The sequence below is a fragment of the Chaetura pelagica genome, unplaced genomic scaffold, assembly GCF_000747805.2.
Source record: "Chaetura pelagica isolate M959 unplaced genomic scaffold, ChaPel_1.0 scaffold147, whole genome shotgun sequence".
Lineage (NCBI taxonomy): Eukaryota > Metazoa > Chordata > Aves > Apodiformes > Apodidae > Chaetura > Chaetura pelagica.
This window is the reverse complement of record NW_009954194.1, coordinates 3,573,310-3,582,317: the sequence shown is the minus strand read 5'-3', so window position 1 is coordinate 3,582,317 and position 9,008 is coordinate 3,573,310.

Genomic DNA, 9,008 nt, shown 5'->3' with positions numbered 1-9,008 from the left:
AAATAGTATTATCTTGAGTTGGTTTTAGGATTTCATTTGTTTTGTTTCTTTTAATATACACAGTAGAAATTAATGGAATGCTTAAAACTAAAGACTTTTCCAAAGATGCTTGTGGTTTTTTTTAACAGGGGGTTGATGCAAGTTGCAGTCAGGCATAGTGAGCTTTTTTAATAGGACTCCACATTAAAGAGATGATTCAAAAATACAATACTTTCCATGTCCACATTATTGTTCCTTCTCTGTTTATTAGAACATGACCTGTATGTCAAGAAGTAATATTTTGTGCCAGTGCTATGATGCATAAGACTTCATAGAAAGTGCCTTGTGATCCAAATTATATGCTCTTTGTACATTAAAACAATTAACACTGAAGTACTTTATGAAGTATGTGAGAAGTTATAGTTGTACAGAGTGCCAAAGACACAAAGTCATTAAATTGTGCCATACAGCCTGCACAGAAGTAAGAAGCAAATTAATAATTAAGCAGATCTCCCAGAATCATAAGCATGAATTTTAGGGGTTGGCTACCTCTTCATTCAAAGATAAGGGAATAGAAAAAAACGTTAGTTGTTATTTTTATTTAGTGACCAAATAAAGCTTCCAGGACTAAAATCAGAAGACACAAATAGGTGATTTTATTAATATAATGATAAGACACTGATGATGGTGATAATAATGTGCTGCAAGTAGCCACATTGGTCAATGGCACAGGGGCTGCAGAGGTAATGCCTTCCTGGAAGCCAACTTGTTTGACTGTAACATGACTCAGTATTACACTAAGTGTGCTACATAGAACAATGAATGAAAAAAATGCCATGTTAAATAGGGAGAAACAGCTCTATTTGGTACCTTTCCTTGGATGCCGCATTAGATTTTATTTAGATAAACCTTGGCCCCATGTCCAGATAAAGGAAACAGATATGTGAAAGCATCTTTAAGGGTTGCCTGGCTAGAAATGGATTAGAGCACCTACAACAGTTATATGCTTGGGCTTTTAAGAGAAATGGGACAAAATGTAGCAATAGCTGGAATGCTTCTACTTCAAGCAAGTACGGTTGGAGTCAGGAAGCCAAGGAAGAGATTCAGAACCTTTCCTGTATCACAAGCTTTTCTTCATTCATCAGTCTACCTGTTCACAGTGGGAACTCTTCTTGGTCACCACCCTAAAAGCAGACAGTAGTTGGAGATTCTTTTCAACTTAATGTAATATATTATTTACAAGTAGCCATGCAGATAAATTATGTCAACTAAGGGCTAAAAAGGGAATCTTGTTTCACTGAGACTATATGCAACATTTGCTATACTGGCTATATTTTGGAATAAACATCAGCCCCACTAATTAACAAGTGTGGCTAATACTGATGCTTGGGACATAGGGGAAGAAAGAGAGGAGAAAACAAAGTCAACTAATTAAATTTCTAATCCAGGTTTACATACTTAAGCAATAACTACTATGGGGAAGGGCATTTCCTGGCAGTTAATGACCGGCTGGAGGATTTGAGGGCTTGAGGTAAAGCCAAGTGTTCTTAACACTGTCAGTCATTAATTGCCAGGAAATGCCCAACTCAGGAGGCTATTACTGCAGTTATAAACCAAGAATAGAAAAATATAAAGAAAAAAAGACAGTAATTACCTTTTTAAAGTGTTGAAAGCTGAGCACTGAACCGCCCATTGCTATGGAGACAGAGTTTTATTTATAGCATCAGTCCTTTGCTAGCATTTAAAGACTGCTCCAGTACCCAAAGGAGGGCAGGAGTTAGTTCTCAGGGCTCCATTAGGTATATAACTGGTAATTCAGAACATCAGCTCTGTGCCACGGGCCACATAACATCTGTAGACATCAAGAGTATCACAAAACTTTACAATGCTGATTACAAAATACTGGCAGCCACTCAAAACATTTTATAGTTACACATACCTTCAGAAAGCATTTTCAGTAGTTCCTGCTTTGATCTGCAGAGTGTGTGTCTCTAAATAGGATCCTTGTAATGTCACCTTGTGCTGTTTCCTAGAAATTAAGTACTTAGGGACCAAATCTTTAAAACTATTAATGCTGTAGGTTTACTCTACCAGACTGTGGTCACTAACCAGTTTTACAATTGTGTAAGTATTGATTTTATTCAAACAGCTCCTGATTTGCACCAGTTAGATAAAGAAGAAATTGAACCCATTGTGTGTGACAAATGTAAAGCCCGAAACCTCCATCTTACCTTCTTTCCAGCCTCTGAAAGATATTATTCAATAGCTGATTCCTGAAGCAGCTAAAAAGGAAAGCAATTTTTTTTTTCCCTTTTAATGTTCATCACCTCAAAGATTCAGTTGCTTTTTATGGGGTAGGGTATTTGAGATTTAACCAATGTTTCAATGAACACAGTCTTCCAAATCAATTGGTCAAAAACTTAATTTCTGTCACTTGAAAAATTCAGAACAATATTTTTTTTAAAAAAAAGCTCTAATGAAGGACTAAGACACCTGAATCAGGATAGAAGCAGGACTCAAGTGCCTGACAACAAAGTCAGAATCCAAAAAAAAAAAAAAAATACTGCTTCATTTCAACATACTGCTAAAGTCACTGATTATCAGATTTATAAATGATGATTCTGTTCACAGGCAGGACCTGATGTCTTAGACACTCGCACAGCAGACAAACCAGACATCAGTGGAATACTTTAATTTTAAAACAAAATGAGATGAGCATAATTGGTTCCTGCTCCCACCTCTCCTCCACCTTATGTAGCAGCCTAGTAGTATGAATACTCAACCAGGAGTACAAGTACTATACAACACCAAACACTGAACTTAGGCTTCTCTAATCCCTGCTGAGTGCCTAAACTGTTATTACAGGGTGAGGATTCCTTTTGTGCTTGATTTCCAGCCCCATTAATCTTGCATCCTTAGCAGACTGCAGCAGAGATCAAGAGGGGGTACTTGTGTTTCTTTATTTGGCCACATTTTAAAAGAGAAGCTTGGGCCTTCTGAGTGAAAACAAATTATTATCTTGGGATCTTTAGGTGGATTTAGGATCTGAAAGGTGGCTCTTTAATCACCTCTCTATAGATGCAAACACAGAATTTTACACTTAGTAAAACTGATCTAGTTAGCATAGTATTTACACTTCAGAGAAGGGTGAAAATAGTGCCTCCCTATTCTCCGTTCTCCCTCACTGCTTAGTTTTCTTCGCTGTACCATCTCTTCAGAGCTTGAGCCACACAGCTGGCTGTAGGCAGATGTGATCTCGCTTTGCAGGATCTGTGAGATGCTTGGATTTCAGCTAGATGCTGTCTAGAAGCGATACCAGCTCAAGCGCTGTGCCGTGCTGATGGGGCTGTGCAGCTCCTGGATTGAAGTGACACGTATTAGCCAGAGTCAGCTAGTGGCACAGAGAACGTATCTTCAGTCTGATGACTACAGCAGGAGCTTCCTAACTCTCCCCAAAGCCTTTACAAGCAGTTTACATGCTGAGTATATGAAATCTAGACTCCATCCTGGGCACCAAAACCCTAAAATTTAGTGGCTACAAAGCCTTCATTAGGTTTCAGTGACAAAAAATGGCAGTAAAATCTCCCATACTTTTAAAACTACTCAACCTACTATTCAAGATAGATACTGCAGCATCTTCACAGCAAGCCACAGTTCACCAGAAGCTGGGCAATTCTTCCCAATTCCTGAATTTAGAGCTTTGCAAAATTAATGGTTTTACTCAGAGATGATATTTCTTCCATCCTGGTTCATGAGTTAATGATGTACTGGATGATGTGCCAGGAGACACACCTGTCACAGCTGATGCAAGGACGTAGCAGAGGTCTCTGAGATGTGCTGCGGTGAGGAATGTTTTGGGATTCTGTATTGAACATGATGCTGTGGCTTCACTCCTGCTCAGAGATCTCATGTGGCAGACACAGCTGGCTGGCAGATGTGGCCAATCAGCCTTATCTTGCATAAGAAGTCATGGACCAGTGAAGAGGCTGTTGTGCTGCCCTGTGAATGCATGAGACACAGGTCTAGATGGGGAAGAGAGGGAGGTGAAGATAGAGCTATTGGTTTTATCCCAGGAGAATCCGTATGTCTGCATTTTCAAGAGGGGGCGAAAGAAAAGGTGATTTTTTTTTTCTTTAGGTCAATGTAAACTCTTGGCCTTTGGGTCACAGTGTCAAGTTTTTCTTTTACATTATTAAATCATGATAGCTTCCAGATTTCTTACTGATGTATAATCCATATCAATTTTTCTCTTTTGTCTTACAGAGCATGTAACAGAATTATACCATTCCATTGCAATGTTTTATCTCCAAAAGTGCAATAGTTACATTCTTTCCTTTTGACTAGAAGGTCGATCCTATGCCTAAATATAAAAAAATTATTCAGTACAGACCATTTTCCTAACTGTCACTTGGACTAGTTCACTCTGGATTCTTTTACTGTCCGCTCCTTCTCTGTTTCATAAAATACAGGAAGTGAAATATAGCTAAAATATTGGAACAGACTTATATTCTGGCAAACCTTGCTACACAATCTTCTTTGCAGTTATATTTAGGAGCACTGAATTGCCATAGAATTTACTGCTCAGAAGAACGAGACCCACGTAGTGTGTTCACAAAAGCAATGTGTTTTTACCTTCAGGTAAAAATGCAGCCATGCTGCATTCTTCTTTCATAAGAAACAGGAAGGAAAAACTGGACTTGCTGTTTTCCCTTTTGAATCAGGAATGTCAGACTGTCGGCAATGATCCCACACTCTTTGCAGGTTTCAGATTCCCCTGCACACATCAGGTAGTCTGTTTCACATCCTTTTGGAAATTTTCTGCAAAATGACAGCTGTACTATTAGGTTTTGTATGTATTTAGATTTGTTTAGCTCTGCTGCCTAGCTTGGAGAAGCAAACATTCCATGATTTTCAAGGAAACATATAAGGCATATCCAAAGGAAAACTTTTAAGGAGCCTTAAAACAAAAGTTCACACACAGAAACCACCAGAAAGTTCTAATTGAGCTCTTCTCTGCTTTGCAGCCTTGGGGACTGGCAACACATGGCTCCTTTGCATTCTAGTTTTGAGCAAGCAAGAATTTAGATACACGCTGGAGTTCACTCTGTGTGGCTGTTCAATTTACTGCAAACCCTGCAGACAATTACAGATTGTCTATTTTTCTAATAAAAATTTTTAAGGTAACAAATTATAAGAAACTGAAAATACCAACTTAGAAAATCTGCACTGGGTTCTTTATGACACTTTCTTATTCTCTATCATAGTTCATATGGGGGTACAATAGTCCAATATTGCAAAATCTTATTTATGTAAGGTCTGTTATATACAGCAAGAGCTCATTATCCCATAGCCTAAGGGTCAGGGTGTTTCTTGGCACTAATGTTAAGCTCTACCATTTCATATCTAATTGGATACCTATCATGAAGATTTTAAGCAAAGATAAACCTGTTAACAACCATAACTGTACAAAGCAGTAGAGATTATCTCAAGCTTGACCCAACAGCTAAAAATATGTTTTCTCTAAAACTGATAAGCTGATGCATAGAATCATAGAATCACAGGGGTTGGAAGGGATCTCTGATGATCAAGTCCAACCCCCCTGCTGCAGCAGGAACACCTAGGGCAGATGGGTCTTGAAAGTCTCCAGAGAAGGAGACTCCACGACCTTTCTGGGCAGCCTGTTCCAGGGCTCTGTCAGAAAAGAAGTTTTTACTCAGGTTGATGTGGAACTTCCTGTGTTGTACCTTGGTGCCATTTCCCCTTGTCTGATCACAAGGCATCACTGAAAAGAGACTGGCCCACTTTTAATATCCACCCTTCAGATACTTATAGACATTAATAAGGTCCCCTCTCAGTCTTCTTTTCACAAGACTGAAAAGCCCCAGGCCTCTCAGCCTTTCCTTGTATGATAGGTGTTCCAGTCCCTTAACCATCCTCGTAGCCCTCCACTGGACTCTTTCCAGCATATCCCTGTTCCTCCTGAACTGGAGAGCCAGATTACTTCTAAAAGGAAGAACATTCAACTTTCATGCAATCTCTTACACTAATGAGCTTATTCATTAGAGAATTTCTACACGTCTGGGTCCTTAAATAGGAGTCATTACAGGCAGAGTGAGTGGAGATTTATCAATAGATCTTGTAGCCTGTATGTTATCAACTACAAAACTGAAATGCCACAACTCCACTAGCCTGGTTGCATGTGCAGGCTTTGGCAGATCTCTGAGCTTTGTGTTAGCAGGAAAAGATAAGTACTAGAATTGAGGAGAAGCTAGAATTTTTATTCACAGGGCTTTCAGTACCTTTGCATTATGATTGGCCAGAAAGTCCCTCAAAATAAAAACAAAAGGCGAAAAAGAAAATACAAAGAAAAAAGAAAAATAACAACAGTTGATCAAACCTTTAAGTTAAAATTAAGTATTTTTTATCTTTTTAATTTTGACTTTTCAGATACATACTATACAGTACTAACTAAAAGAGAAATAAAGTATTTTCATTATGAAAGCATTTACTATCTTTGCTTAAGACCTCTTGAAATGCTGCATTTCAGTATTTTCAGACTTTCAAAACGTTTGCTTCTCAAAAAAAAATTAAGTAAACATAATTTTGTAGAAGTTTCACTGTGTCAAATTATTACATATAAATGTGAATAAGTATTTTAATTTTAAAATCAGTAAATGCTTTCAACAAAAAAATATTTTTTTCAATGTACCTTTTTTTTTAAGAAGCACTTTTGTACTGGATATAATTTTTTTTTTCATATCTTTTCCCTTTCACCTGTGTAAAAAAAATTAAAATATTGGTATTTTTAATTATTTTTTCCCACCAAAGTGGCCCTCTTTCAGAAAAACATGTTTGAGTCCAAAACATATAAAATATTTGCCCAAACCATAAATTTTAATGAAAAAGATTTTGTGGTGGAAAAAAATATCCTCTATTTGAAAACACACCAAAAAAATCTTGCTTTATGACAGATTACCACATCATGGATCAGCACTGCATTAAAGAGTATGAATGGTATTGATTTTTTTGTTTGAGCATGATAAAAGGAAAGACTCAAAAGTAAAGTTTTATCTGGAATTCCTAAAATGTACTTTGGGGAGAGCCTTAACTCACCAACTGATTGTTGAACATCAGAGAGACAACATTAGAATCACAGAGTGAAAGACTGGTTATCTGTTGTTATTTTCTGGCAGCATAATACACAAATACTACAAAGCAAATACTCTGACTCTAGGTTAGATTTTCCTGATATTTAGAGCTCACTATAATTCATTTAAAGAGGAGAACCATCACACTACAAAGTCAAATGAGCCTCACCACAAAAAAATAAAGGATCTGTAATGCTCATCATAGATCAGCATAAACCTGCAAAGGAGTCTGCTGCTCTAGACATCGTCAGTGACACGGACCATACTACATATTTATCCCAAGATCAGGTGACCCTCAAGCTTACAAGCTTGAGGAAGTTTTCTGCTGGAGCATATGAAATTATGATGATGATGACAATGAAGTAGAAGTACAGTGAATCCAAGGCCACTGAAATAATCTGCTGGGCTTTGGAACTTGCCTCCAAAACCCAAACAGAGCCCAAGTTATTTCTTGCATATCTCATGTTCAGTTTGGCTGGTCAACGCACTGACTGGTTGTGCCCTGTATTCTGCTTGTGCTGCTCAACTCTGTGCAAGGCCCACATTTGATAGCTGAAAAGGCTGCAATAGGGCTCAGCAGAATTTTCAAAGAATTCTTGCAAGATCTGATTTGCTTGTGATAGGATCCCCTGTCATGTGGCATAGTTTCTTCTTCACAGTCTCACTGTTCTTCTGTATCTCTTTTTGCTGGATCTGTGTTTTTTGTCTCAACCCACAAGTTCAATAGCTTTGGAAAGGAACTCCCAGTTGAAAAAGAGAATTTGGAAACATATTTTCTTGCTCTGAGTGCAGGAAAACATATACAGGGCCAAAACATGATCTGACATGATGCATCCAGCAGAAAATGGATAGGAAATGCTCATGTTTGAGTTTAATTGGAAACATCCAGCATACAGAGGGTATTCGTCTAACAATAATAATAATTTAAAAAATTTTAAAAATCACCCTTCCATGTACATAATGAAGTATAATAATGGATATTGTAGTTAGTGACTCACAAAAATTTCCTTACCAGATAATATCTACCGGTATTCTTGATCAGTAACAGGCAGCATTTCAAAAGTATAAACTGAAGTTATTTCACAGAACAACTTCATTAAGGATTAAAATCATCTCTCCAGTACAAGTGGCTGGTTTTAATGACTCTGTGTTTTTGTGATATGATAATCAATGTACAATCAGATGTTTTTTGGTATTCCAAACATCTGTTGAAATTTATCACTTCACACACCCTCAAAAGAATCAGAGAACCCAACAGAAAGAAAAGAAAAGAAAAGAAAAGAAAAGAAAAGAAAAGAAAAGAAAAGAAAAGAAAAGAAAAGAAAAGAAAAGAAAAGAAAAGAAAAGAAAGAAAGAAAAGAAAAGAAAAGAAAAGAAAAGAAAAGAAAAGAAAAGAAAAGAAAAGAAAAGAAAAGAAAAGAAAAGAAAAGAAAAGAAAAGAAAAGAAAAGAAAAGAAAAGAAAAGAAAAGAAAAGAAAAGAAAAGAAAAGAAAAGAAAAGAAAAGAAAAGAAAAGAAGAGAAAAGAAGCACAACACAAAATAGAAGTTGGACAATTATTCCCGGTATGTCTGAACTCTGGATAGTACCTACAAACAGAACAATATCTGCTGCTTCTCTGAACCTTTTCTGTGGAGGTTTTTTTACTCCTAGATTCTGCAACACTTCTAGTAAAGTCAGTGTTTCCGTGCCACATGTCCTGCAAAGGAGGATACTGCTCAGGCAGCTGAACACTTCCCTCTGAACTCATGCATGTGTGGTGCAGAGCCAAAAGGAGATGCCATTACCAACATAAAAGCAGCCCTACTACAATGTGAATCTAAGGTGAAATTCATGAGGAAACACAGGCCACCATTTCAGCTGCCTGAAGCTGTTGGAAGCCA